Source organism: Apium graveolens, chromosome 7, assembly GCF_009905375.1.
Source record: "Apium graveolens cultivar Ventura chromosome 7, ASM990537v1, whole genome shotgun sequence".
Classification (NCBI taxonomy): domain Eukaryota; kingdom Viridiplantae; phylum Streptophyta; class Magnoliopsida; order Apiales; family Apiaceae; genus Apium; species Apium graveolens.
Window position 1 is genome coordinate 244769985 of NC_133653.1, and position 14710 is coordinate 244784694.

At 35.4% G+C, this 14710-nt stretch overlaps 1 non-coding gene across 1 annotated transcript; it reads left to right on the forward strand.

Annotated features, from left to right (window-relative positions):
* Window positions 1-1021: 1021 nt before the first annotated feature.
* Window positions 1022-1128, forward strand: LOC141676426 (small nucleolar RNA R71). The gene has a single exon (XR_012557016.1). It is a non-coding gene; the product is annotated as a small nucleolar RNA R71 (small nucleolar RNA).
* The last annotated feature ends 13582 nt before the right edge of the window (window positions 1129-14710 follow it).

The window sequence follows — 14710 nt, forward strand, 5'->3', positions numbered from 1 at the left end:
ATCCAGCTTTTTCTTCTGCAGCCTTTTAGGAAAAGGAGGTGGAGGATAGATCTGCTTCTCCCCTGTATTACCCTCAGGAGGAGTGTGTTCCACAGTAGTCTTCCTTGGTTCCACCTCTACTTCCTTCTGCACTTCTTCTTTAGCCACAACTGCATTTTCTGAATCTTGAGATTTTTCAGGCTCTTCATCTTGCTGAATTTGGGGGCTTGCGACCTTTCCAGACCTTAAGGTGATGGCGTTCACATGTTCTTCAACTTTCTTCTTTCCTGGATTGGCTTCTATATCACTAGAAAGCGTTCCTCGTGGTCGATTCAATAAGGCATTAGCAATTTGCCCTATTTGGTTCTCCAGATTCTGGATAGAAATAGCCTGGCTTTGGCATATAAGAGCCTGGTTTTTACACATAAGTCTCAACTCCTCCAATTCAGATTTTTCATTCGAAGATAGACCTGCATCATGAGTTTGTTGTTGAAGTTGGAGTTGTTGTCTTGGTGTAAATTGTTGCTGAAAACCAGGAGGGTTAAATAGCTTATTTCCAAACTGCTGGAATGGCTGTTGCCTCACATTCTGATTGTTGCTCCAGCTGAAGTTAGGATGATTCCAGTTGTCAGGATGATAAGTGCCTGGAACTGGTTGCTGCGATCTCTGAAAGTTGCTCACAAACTGAGCTGAGTCGCTAGATATAGCGCATTGTTCTGTCGCATGCGGACCTGCACACAGCTCACAAACACTAATTATCTGCTTAACACCATAGTTAGCCAGAGAATCGATCTTCATAGACAACGCCTTTAGTTGAGCAGTGATAGCCGTAGCTGTATCCACTTCAAGAACTCCTGCTACCTTGCCCTGTGGACATCTCTGGGTTGGATACTGATATTCATTAGCAGCCATCAGTTCAATTAGATCATAAGCTTCCTCATAGCTCTTTGCACATAATGCTCCGCCTGATGCTGCATCAAGCATAGGTCTGGACTGTGCTCCCAACCCATTGTAAAAACAAGTGATGATCATCCAATCAGGAATTCCATGATGAGGACACTTCCTAAGCATCTCCTTGTAGCGCTCCCAAGCTTCACATAGCGATTCTCCCGTTTGCTACACAAATTGAGTAATAGCGTTCCTCATTGCAGCTGTCTTCGCCATAGGGAAGAATTTAGTAAGAAAATTCTGAGCAAGATCTTCCCAAGTAGTAATCGAACCAGCTGGTAGAGAGTGTAACCAGCTCTTAGCCTTGTCCCTCAAAGAGAATGGGAATAGTCTCAGCTTCACAGCATCTTCGGAAACACCGTTGAACTTGAAGGTGTCGCAAATCTCAATGAAATCCCTAATGTGCGTATTGGGATCTTCCATTGGAGAACCCCCAAACTGGACTGAAGTCTGTACCCATTGAATTATGCCAGGATTGATCTCAAAGGTATTAGCTGTGATAGTTGGCCGGACAATACTAGATTGGATGTCATTGATCTTGGGTTGAGAAAAATCCATCAAGGCTTTCGTTCGTGCTCCTGGATCTCCCATTGTAATGAGTATCTGAAACACAAACAAATAAACTGTGAAAGTAAAAGAATCCGAGTCAGTGAACTTTAACGACCACTAATGACAAGCACATAAACTAAAAATTAACACCGATCCCCGGCAGCAGCGCCAAAAACTTGTTAGGGCAAAAACACGTGCTAATATTCACGCAAGTATACGCGTTCGCAAGTAGTATAAGATATAAATCAGATTCGTTCCCACAGAGACTGGTTTAGGTTAAGTTCAATTTATGCACCTATGCAACAATGTATGGTTATCACTCAATGCTAAGACAAATAACAAATTGGGTTTTTATTAAACTAAGAGATTATACTAAATAATATTAACTAAGAGAATTGAAGTTGAATTACTATATATGACAAACATGGGATCCTAACTTCATTAAATACTTCATTCAATAGCCTTCTCGTTCTTAACCTTAACATGTGATGGTGAGGACACTAATCAGATAACACGAAACTGATAAACGCCAACTTTCGTTGCACGAGTACCATTCTACCAGACATCCACAAAAGAGATAGAAGTTGAATAGGCACCAATTATATTGAGACCCTATATGTCTATAGAATTTGACAACATAACGGGTTAAGAACAAGTTATCTATCTTGATTACATAGGGCAAGTAAAACGGTTAGAGTTACCTACGAATCATGCATACACATACATGAACCTATGCTAGCATGGCAAGTTCTAAACCTCTATATTCACTGTCGCTTCAATAGAGATTAACACGTTATCTTATATGTTAGCTACGCACATAAGATGAATAAGCACAACCATACTAGGATATCATACAATCACCACACACCAAGATATCGAAATAATTAACTATTGAAATCCATAAGTAAATCCGCTAGAATCCCATGACAACGATTAGCCCATAATCGAACTCATCGTCACCATGGGTTCCAATGAAAGCATGGTATAAAACAAGGTCTTAATAAACTAAATAATAATCAAAGTACAAATAAACGAGATCTAGGTTCAACAAGAACGAAAACGAGCATCCAAAGTTATAACTAATTCAAAGAATCACAAGTTGAAAACAAGATCTTCTTTTTCGGAGTTGTTCTGTGCTTCTAGGTCTTCTCCTTGGTATCCCAATCTTCCCGTATGATGAAAACCCTTTTTTTTAAGTATATATATGCCCCTAGTGGACCTGGACCCTTAAAATCGTCAAATTCTACTCAAAAAAGGCTTTTTCAGCGAAATCAGCGACCAGCCGCGCCCTGAGCGGCCGCTCAGCTCTCCTGAGCGGGCGCTCAGCTCTCTGAGCGGGCGCTCAGCTCTGCTGAGCGGGCGCTCAGCTACTGACTGGGAAAAATATTCTGATGAATCTTGTTTTGGCCATAACTTGAGTTCTACTCGTCAGAATTAGGCGATTCAACTGCCCACGCGAAGCTATTGAGATTCTCTACAACTTGACAATGCCTTGGCTTCCAATTCTGATCACTTTTCATCATATTTCCTTTAAAAGCTCTTTTCTTCATTTAACTGATACCTGAAATGCAATAACACAAAAACACATCAAAATACCAACAACTTGAGTCCAAAACACCAATTTAAGCTTGTAATAAAGCATTCCAAGTGGATATAAAATCCACTTATCAGTATATAATGTTAACATGTTAATTGTACAAATATATAGTGGAAAGTGACTCCTATAGGGTGCAAAGTCACTCTAATATGATGAAAAACGACTTACATGGTTGATTAGAGGTAAAATATGGCCCAAAATTGAGTCAAATGAAAGAGGTAGCAAGAGGTGGTCAAAGGATGTCAAATTGTATGTACATGATGTTAACATGTTAATTGTATCAATATATGGTGGCAACTGACTTTTATAGGGTACAAAATGACTCTAATATGGTGAAAAGTGACTTACATGGTTGATTAGAGCCAAAATGTGGAACAAAATTGACTTGTATGAAAGTGGAACAAGGAGGTGGTAAAAGGATTTCAAATTGCATTTATATGATGTTAACATGTTAATTAAACAAATATATGGTGGAAAGTGACTCTTATAGTGTGCAAAGTGACTATAATATGGTGAAAAGTGACTTACATGGTTGATTAAAGCCAAAATGTGAAATAAAATTGACTTGTATGAAAGTGACACTAAGAGGTGGTAAAAGGATGGTAAATTGGATGTATATGATGTTAACATGTTAATTGTACAAATATATAGTGGAAAGTAACTCTTATAGGGTGCAAAGTGACTCTAATATAATGAAAAGTGACTTACATGGTTTATTAGAGGCAAAATGTGGAACAAAATTGACTTGTATGAAACTGTCACTAAGAGGTGGTAAAAGGATGTAAAATTGGATGTATATGATGTTAACATATTAATTATACAAATATATGGTGGAAAACGACTCTTAAAGGTTGCAAACTGACTCTAATATAGTGGGAAGTCACTTATATGATTGATTAGAGCCAAAATGTGGCCCAATATTTACTCGTAGGAAAGGGTTACCAAGAGGTGGTTAAAGGATGTCAAATTGGATGTATATGATATTAACATGTTAATTGTACAAATATATGGTGGAAAATGACTATTATAGGAAGCAAAGTGACATATGGTGAAAAGTGACTTGCATGGTTGATTATAGCCAAAATGTGGAACAAAATTGACTTATATGAAAGTGGCACTAAGAGGTGGTAAAAGGATGTCAAATTGGATGTATATGATGTTAACATGTTAATTGTATTATATATGGTGGCAAGTGACTCTTATAGGGTGAAACGTGACCCTAATATGGTGAAAAGTGACTTACATGTTTGATTAGAGCGAAAATGTGAAACAAAATTAAATTTATGAAAGTGGAACGCGGAGGTGGTAAAAGGATATCAAATTCCAATTATATGATGTTAACATTTTAATTATACAAATATTTGGTGGAAAGTGACTCCTATAGGGTGCAAAGTGACTGTAATATGGTGAAAAGTGACTTACATGGTTGATTAAAGCCAAAATATGGAACAAAATTGACTTGTATGAAAGTGGCACTAAGAGGTGGTAAAAGGATGTCAAATTGGATGTATATGATTTTAACATGTTAATTGTACACATATATTGTGGAAAATAACTCTTATAGGGTGCAATGTAACTCTAATATGGTGGGAAGTCACTTACATGATTGATTAGAGCCAAAATGTGGCCCATATTTGACTCGTAGGAAATGGGTACCAAGATATGGTTAAAGGATGTTAAATTGGATGTATATGATGTTAACATGTTAATTGTACAAATATATGGTGGAAAATGACTATTATAGGAAGCAAAGTGACATATGGTGAAAAGTGACTTGCATAATTGATTAGAGCCAAAACGTGGAACAAAATTGACTTGTATGAAAGTGGCACTAAGAGGTGGTAAAAGGGTGTCAAAGTGGATGTATAATGTTAACATGTTAATTGTATCAATATATGGTGGCAAGTGACTCTTATAGAGTGCAAAGTGACTCTAATATGGTGAAAAGTGACTTATATGGTTGATTAGAGCCAAAATGTGAAACAAATTGACTTTATGAAAGTGGAACGAGGAGGTGGTAAAAGGATGTCAAATTCCATTTATATGATGTTAACATGTTAATTATACAAATATATGGTAGAAAGTGACTCTGATAAGGTACAAAAGGTTGATTAAAGCCAAAATGTGGAACAAAATTGATTTGTATGAAAGTGGCACTAAGAGGTGGTAAAAGGATTTCAAATTGGATGTATATAATGTTAATATGTTAATTGTACAAATATATAGTGGAAAGTGACTCTTATAGGGTTTAAAGTGGCTCTAATATGATGAAAAGTTACTTACATGGTTGATTAGAGCCAAAATGTGGAACAAAATTGACTTGTATGAAATTATCACTAAGAGGTGGTAAAAGGATGTCAAATTGCATGTACATGATGTTAACATGTTAGTTGTATCAATATATGGTTGCAAGTGACTCTTATAGGGTACAAAGTGACTCTAATATGGTAAAAAGTGACTTACATGGTTGATTAGAGTGAAAATGTGGAACAAAATTTACTTGTATGAAAGTGGAACAAGGAAATGGTAAAAGGATTTTAAATTGCATTTATATGATGTTAAGATGTTAAATATACAAATATATGGTGGAAAGTGACTGTTAGAGTGTGCAAAGTAACTCTAATATAGTGAAAAGTGACTTACATGGTTGATTAGAGCCAAAATATGGAACAAAATTGACTTGTATGAAAGTGGCACTAAGAGGTGGTAAAAGGATGTCAAATTGGATGTATATGATGTTAAAATGTTAATTATACAAATATATTGGAAAGTGACTCTTATAGGGTGCAAAGTGACTCTAATATGACGAAAAGTTACTTGTGTGGTTGATTAGAGCCAAAATGTGGAACAAAATTGACTTGTATGAAAGTGTCACTAAGAGGTGGTAAAAGGATGTCAAATTGCATGTATAGGTTGTTAACATGTTAATTGTACAAATATATGGTGGGAAATGACTCTTATAGGGTGCAAAGTGACTCTAATATGGTGAAAACTGACTTACATGGTTGATTAAAGCCAAGTTGTGAAACAAAATTTACTTGTATGAAAGTGGCACTAAGAGGAGGTAAAAGGATGCTAAATTGGATGTATATGATGTTAACATGTTAATTGTACAAATATATAGTGGAAAGTAACTCTTATAGGGTGCAAAGTGACTCTAATATGGTGAAAAGTGACTTATATGATGACCGGAGCCAAAATATGGAACAAAATTGAATTGTATGAGCGTGGCACTAAGAGGTGGTAAAAGAATGTTAAATTGGATGTATATGATGTTAAAATGTTAATTATACAATATATGGTGGAAAACGACTCTTATAGGGTGGAAAGTAACTCTAATATGGTGGGAAGTCACTTACATGATTGATTAGAGCCAAAATGTGGCCCATTATTTACTCGTAGGAAATGAAAGGAATATGTCCTAAGTCCAATCATGTATTAGGATTTAGGAATAACTTTTTATGTAATCTGTTTTGATTTCATTGAGATTAATAAAAGACTTGTTTTGTTTTTATTACGGGATTTATCTATTTAAGTGTTTAAATAAGATATACCATAGTTTAGAGTAAAGCTTTTTATGGATTATGATGAGATCATAATAGTGAGACCTAAAAGATGATAACTCTAAACTTAAATAGTTCCTGATCATAGGATTACTAACTGGTAATTAATAATCCGCAAAGATCGGTACATACTATGCTTGCTTCATTATGAAGGATGTCTGTTCTCATAGACATTTGTGTGGTGACACTATAGCTAGTATGTAGGTGCTTATTATAGAATAAGTTCACTGAACATGACTCGCACAGCTGAACAACTGATGGAGTTCACTCACATGTCAATAGTTGTTCACATAGTGATAGTTGTACAAGTATCCTTAGACTTGAGGTCATCATAGTCATCTTGTGTACACTGAACTATGCTTTGGTTTGGTTCTTAGTCTCCAGGGACAATTATTAGGGCTCTACTGGGCATAGGAATTTGTACACGAAGATAGTGTATGATCAATAAAGGATCTACCCCTTCCAGTGAAGGAAGCGAATGTTCAAGGCTGATCCACTTATGCTAGTTCAGGAATCTCTGGCCAGAGTGAATGAAATTAGAAAGGAGTTTCTAATTTGCATAGAACTAAGCATAGTAAATGGTAAGCAAGTGATTAAATTAGATAGGCTTGACACAAGATCCATGCCTTGTATTTAATCAGGTCATTGTAGGGTAGAAGGAGTTTATTGTACGATAACTATTCACTGAATAGGTTCTTGGTATTCTAAGCAGTGAATTCGTATTATCCGGATAGTCGCGATATGCTGAGAAGTATCCCTCACGATGTAGAATAAATATGATTAATTAATTAATCATATTTAATAAATTAGAGAATTTATATAAATGATGATAAAATAGTTTTATTATTATTTATTTCTACTACCGGCTTAATATTGAACCTACAGGGTCACACCATAAAAAGAAAATGATTTAATGGTGGAGGAATTAATTAATAATGGCTAATAATTATTTATTTATGAAATAAATAATTAATTGGCAAATTTAATAATTGATTAAATGAGATTTAATTGATTATAAATTAATTAAGAAAAGTTCTTAATATTATTAATTAAGAATTTAATTTTTGGAAATTAAATCAAGAGAGAGAATTATTTCTAAAGTGTTTAGAAAAAGGATTAATAATTAAAAGGTGTTTTAATTATTAATGAGAATAATAAATGGGTTAATAATAATATTTTATGAGAAAATTTCAGCTGAAAATTTTGCCTATAAATATACTATTATAAACCCTATTTTTATTATAACCCGAACCCAAAAGTTTTTAGAAAACCTAATTCTCTCCACCTCCTCCTCCTCCTTAACGTCGTTTTCTTGGTGGATACTGGTGGAGTGCTTCACGTTTGAGGAGCAGCTGCTAAGGATCTCCGATCGTTGCTTTTGGATCGCTATTAAAGGTTAGTAATCGATTCATATGTTTTAATCACGATTTATATGCTTTTATTTGGATTTTATATGTGTAAAAGTGTTTTACCATGCCTCCGCTATGATTATAAATCCAACAATGGTATCAGAGCCAGGTTGTATGCATATAGATCTGTGGTAAAAATTTCAGAATTTTATGTGCTTGTATGAATTAATTATGTTTTTTACAAGTTTTATCATGGATTAATTGTGTCTGATGAGAAATCATTTCTCAGAATAATTTTGAATGTTGATCTGGGTTCTACAAGTGTTGTAGATCGTCTGGGTATTTTTTTCATAATTTTATGATGTATAGATTTTTTATTATGAATTTTTGAAGATCTTGCAATTAAATTTGTAATTAAATAATCATATATATATAAATTGTAAGTATGTATATATATATATATATATCTGCTGCTGTTGTTGTACTGACTGATGGCACGGAAGCAAGACAAAGAAACAGAACAGTGCGGCGATCGAGAACTGTCAGGCGGCGGCAGGTGCAGGTGCGTGTAGCGCACGCGCACGCGGGAGGGTGTGGCGCATTCCGGGAATGCGTTACATACTGTGGCGCATTCACGGAATGCGTTACACCTTTTAATGGCTTAAAACAGTTGTAACGCATTACCGGAATGCGTTACAGGGCTTGTAACGCGTTCCTGTAATGCGTTACAGCCCGTCTGTTATTTTTAAATTTGATTTCTGGGAGTTTCGTAACTCCGTTTTGGGCGTGCAATATATCGTTGGATTCATTTTTCCGAGACGGATCTAATGGAGTGATCAAATTTTAGTTTATATAAAAGTTTTGAACTGTTTATATTTTCGAAAGTGTTTTAAAGCTATTTTTAATTGTTTTAATAGCTTTTAAATGCTTCATGTGATACATAGAGATGTATAATGCTTAGACCAATATGCTAGATGATGTAACATGCCTACCTTGATGTTTATTCATGTTGATATATGTGATATATGCTTAGTTTATCATGCGATGATAGATTTAGGTGAACTAAAATGAATATAAGGCGTTTGTTAGACAACCTAGTATAGTGAAATTGTTTCATAACCTAAATAATAATATTATGAATACAATCATGAGATTCTTGTTTATGAAACAAGTAATTGAATATGAATTTTCAATATGAGAGAAAGGATGATTCTGTCAATAACAGATTTCTATCTGTAAGAAAGGGTTATTAAGTGACACCTCTTGACAATGCTCCACCCGATCTGGGAATCATCTGATTATTGATTATTGATTTGAAATATTTAATTTAAAAGGAAGAATCTCTTTATAATATGATTATGATTGTAACGTAATATAATCCCTCTAAAATTAAATAATATCAAGTAGTAATTGGCCAATGACACAACGGGCTTGTGTCGGTCATAGCCTTCCAACATGATAGAAAAGTAGTTCTTATTTTTGAATCATTATCGGTTCGTGCTACAGCCGAGGGCTTTGATTTCGAAATAAGAGATACTTGTCTATTACATAGAGATGTGTACATTGAATAAGAATCTAAAGGTCTGTACGTGCCACAGCCGTGGGCCTTTGGGGACTGATTCAATTGTACAGAATGTTGGGTTAGACTTGACTTAGAATATTGAGTTTGTCGTGCCACAGCCGTGACTCAATTATTCAAGAGGCTAAAGTTTGATTAGGGAATAACATAAGATGTAATTGACAAGAGTTGTCTGCCTATTGAACATTACATGGCGGTTCGTGCTACAGCCGGGGTTGTGTAATGGAATGTAGGGTCCCTATTCCCACTAGCATTATGAATGCTTAATTTTTCATGTAGGGAGTTGAATAAATTAGATAAACTAGTGGGAGCAACTTATGAATAAAGACCCGATTCATATAGTGTTTTTAAAATGAAATTGAATATTTGCTAAGTGTCGTTATGTATTTATCATTTACAGATTTATAATATACATTATGTTTTCTGCACTATCACTCAGGAGCATACTGGATGCTCACAAGTTGACTGGTCCTAATTATGCTGACTGGCTTCGAAACTTGAGAATTGTTCTCAGGATTGAGAAACTGGAATACGTGATTGACTCACCTAAGCCTACTGAACCTGCTATTGATGCACATAATGATGAACATGTTGTGTATCGTAAATGGGTAGATGATGCAAATGTTGCTCAATGCATCATGCTAGCTTCCATGAACATTGAGCTACAGAAGCAACATGAGCATATGGATGCTCACACTATCCTCATGCATCTACAAGAGTTGTATGATGTGGCAGGGAGGACAGCTCGATATGAGATATCGAAGGAGCTGTTCAGTTGTAGGATGTCTGAGGGATCATCTGTGAATGACCATGTACTTAAGATGATCAATTTGATTGAACGTCTTGGACAACTTGGTTTTGCCATGGATGGGGAGTTAGGCCAAGACTTGGTCTTGCAATCGCTTCCGAGTTCGTTCTCGCAGTTTGTTGTGAACTTTCACATGAATAAGTTGGATGTCAGCCTGCCTGAACTCCACAACATGTTGAAGACTGCGGAATCGAATTTTCCTCCTAAGAAGAGTTCTGTTCTTCTAATTGGTGAAGGTTCCAATCCTAAGAAAAGGAAGAGGAACCCTTCTAAGAAGAAGAAAGTAGGTGAAGAAAAGCCGGTTCCACCAAAAGCTGAAGACCCCAAGAGCAAAGTTGTTTGCTTTCACTGTAACAAGGTGGGGCACTGGAAGAGAAACTGCAAGGTTTACCTTGCAGAATTGAAGAAGAGGAAGGGTAGTAAGACTACCGCTTCTGATTCAGGCATGTTCATGATCGAAGTTAATATGTCACTAGGTCAAATTTCTACTTGGGTATTAGATACCGCCTGTGGTTCTCATATCTGCAATTTGTTGCAGGGACTAAGGAGAAGTAGGACTCTTGAGGAAGAGGAGGTGATTCTACTGATAGGAAGTGGAGCAAGGGTTGCGGTCATAGCTGTAGGATCATTTAGTTTACATATGCCTACGGGCAAGACTATTATTTTGAATAATTATTATTACGTTCCCTCTATTGTGAGGAATATTGTTTCTATCCCTATGTTGGATTTGGATGGTTTTTCATTTATTATTAAGAATAATGAATGTTCTATCCTTAGAGATAATGTTCTTTATGGACTTGGAATTTTAAATAATAGTCTGTATATATGTGATGTAGAGCATGATTTACTTCAGATTAAACAAACTAATAAAAGAAAACGAGATGATGAAAATCTGACCTATTTATGGCACTGTAGGCTAGGTCATATTAGTGAAAATAGACTTCGGACATTGCATAAGGAAGGGTTACTAGACCCCTTTGATTTTGAATCATATCCTACATGCGAGTCTTGTCTATTGGGTAAAATGACCAAATCTCCATTTAGTGGACATGGAGAGAGGGCTGCAGATTTGCTAGGATTGGTATACACAGATGTATGTGGACCAATGTCTACGCAAGCCATGGGAGGATTTTCGTACTTCATTACTTTCATAGATGATAGATCTAGATTCGGATATGTGTATTTGATGAAACACAAGTCTGAAGCCTTTGAAAAGTTCAAAGAGTATAAGTATGAAGTGGAGAAACAAACCAAATATAGTATTATAATTCTTCGATTAGATCGAGGTGGTGAATACTTGAATGGAGAGTTTCTGGATTATCTCAAAGTAAATGGTATAGTCTCCCAGTGGACGCCTCCAGATTGGTATCTGAAAGGAGAAATCGAACTTTGTTAGACATAGTTCGGTCCATGATGAGCTATGCAAATCTTCCAGTATTCCCATGGGGTTATGCATTGGAAACCTCAGCATATTTACTGAATAAGGTGCCTTCCAAATCTGTTCCTCAAACTCCGTATGAGATATGGAAAGAAAGGAAACCGAGTCTTAAACACGTTAAGATTTGGGGATGTCCAGCTTATGTCAAGTAAGTTGACCCAGATAAGCTAGAATATCGATCCGTAAAATGTAGTTTTATGGATATCCTAAAGAGACTTTAGGGTATTACTTTTACACCGATCATCGGGTGTTTGTCTCCGGACATGCTACCTTCTTGGAAAAGGAGTTTATCCTTGAAGGAAACAGTGGGAGAAAAATTGAACTTGATGAAGTTCAAGAAGCACAAACTACTACGGATCAAGTGGAAACACCTGTTCTGACTGAACAACCATCTGTGGAACAGCCCATTCGTAGGTCAGGGAGAGTGTCTCGCCAACCTGAGAGGTAATATGGCCTTGTCATTGAGAATGACAATGAGTTGTCGATCATTGATGATGACGACCCTGTGACCTATAATGAGGCTATAAGTAGTGTTGACTCAGAGAAATGGCATAGTGCCATGAAATCTGAAATGAAATCTATGTATACGGGATACAAAAGAATGATTAGAGCAGATGGCCAGGTGGAGACCTTTAAGGCCAGGATTTTGGGAAAAGGATTCAAACAAAGGCAATGGATTGACTTTGATGAAACCTTTTACCTGTAGCCCTGTTAAAATCAGTTCGGATTTTGCTTGTGATTGCTGCTTACTACGACTATGAGATCTGGCAATTAGCCAGATGGTTTTCTTTCCAAGAGAAATGAAAACCTAGTGTGTAAGCTGCTGTGAACCATATGTGGTTTAAAGCAAGCTTCTCGTAGATGGAACATCCGTTTTGATGAGACAATCAAAGAGTTTGGTTTTATGAAAAACGTAGATGAACCATGTGTCTACAAAAGGGTTAGTGGGAGCGCGATAACATTTCTTGTGTTGTATTGAATTAGAGTTGACATACATAACAACATAGCAGACCCTCTCACAAAGCTACTTTATGAAAGTCACTTTGATCGTCATAGAGACAAGATGGGTATTAGATACCAGAGTGATTGGCTTTAGTACAAGTGGGAGATTGAAAGGAATATGTCCTAAGTCCAATCATGTATTAGGATTTAGGAATAACTTTTAATGTAATCTGTTTTGATTTCATTGATATTAATAAAAGACTTGTTTTGTTTTTATTACGGGCTCTATCTATTTAAGTGTTTAAATAAGATATACCATAGTTTAGAGTAAAGCTTTTTATGGATTATGATGAGATCATAATAGTGAGACCTAAAAGATGATAACTCTAAGCTTAAATAGTTCCTGATCATAGGATTACTAACTGGTAATTAATAATCCGCAAAGATCGGTACATACTATGCTTGCTTCATTATGAAGGATGTCTGTTCTCATAGACATTTATGTGGTGACACTATAGCTAGTATGTAGGTGCTTATTATAGAATAAGTTCACTGAACATGACTCGCACAGCTGAACAACTGATGGAGTTCACTCACGTGTCAGCAGTTGTTCACATAGTGATAGTTGTACAAGTATCTTTAGATTTGAGGTCATCATAGTCATCTTGTGTACATTGAACTATGCTTTGGTTTAGTTCTTAGTCTCCAGGGACAATTATTAGGGCTCTACTGGGTATAGGAATTTGTACACGAAGATAGTGTATGATCAATAAAGGATCTACCCCTTCCAGTGAAAGAAGCGAATGTTCAAGGCTGATCCACTTATGCTAGTTCAGGAATCTATGGCCAGAGTGAATGAAATTAGAAAAGAGTTTCTAATTTGCATAGAACTAAGCATAGTAAATGGTAAACAAGTGATTAAATTAGATAGGCTTGACACAAGATCCATGCCTTGTATTTAATCTGGACATTGTAGGGTAGAAGGAGTTTATTGCACGGTAACTATTCACTGAATAGGTTCTTGGTATTCTAAGCAGTGAATTCGTATTATCCGGATAGTCGCGATATGCTGAGAAGTATCCCTCACGATGTAGAATAAATATGATTAATTAATTAATCATATTTAATAAATTAGAGAATTTATATAAATAATGATAAAATAGTTTTATTATTATTTATTTCTACTACCGGCTTAATATTGAACCTACAGGGTCACACCATAAAAAGAAAATGATTTAATGGTGGAGGAATTAATTAAAAATGGCTAAAAATTATTTATTTATGAAATAAATAATTAATTGGCAAATTTAATAATTGATTAAATGAGATATAATTGATTATAAATTAATTAAGAAAAGTTCTTAATATTATTAATTAAGAATTTAATTTTTGGAAATTAAATCAAGAGAGAGAATTATTTCTAAAGTGTTTAGAAAAAGGATTAATAATTAAAAGGTGTTTTAATTATTAATGAGAATAATAAATGGGTTAATAATAATAATATTTTATGGGAAAATTTCAACTGAAAATTTTGCCTATAAATATACTATTATAAACCCTATTTTTATTCTAACCCGAACCCAAAAGTTTTTAGAAAACCTAATTCTCTCCACCTCCTCCTCCTCCTTAACGTCGTTTTCTTGGTGGATACCGGTGGAGTGCTTCACGTTTGAGGAGCAGATGCTAAGGATCTCCGATCGTTGCTTTTGGATCGCTATTAAAGGTTAGTAATCGATTCATATGTTTTAATCACGATTTATATGCTTTTATTTGGATTTTATATGTGTAAAAGTGTTTACCATGCCTCCGCTGCGATTATAAATCCAACAGGAAAGGGGTACCAAGAGGTGGTTAAAGGATATCAAATTGGATGAATATGATGTTAACATGTTAATTGTACAAATATATGGTGAAAAATGACTATTATAGGAAGCAAAGTGACATATGGTGAAAAGTGA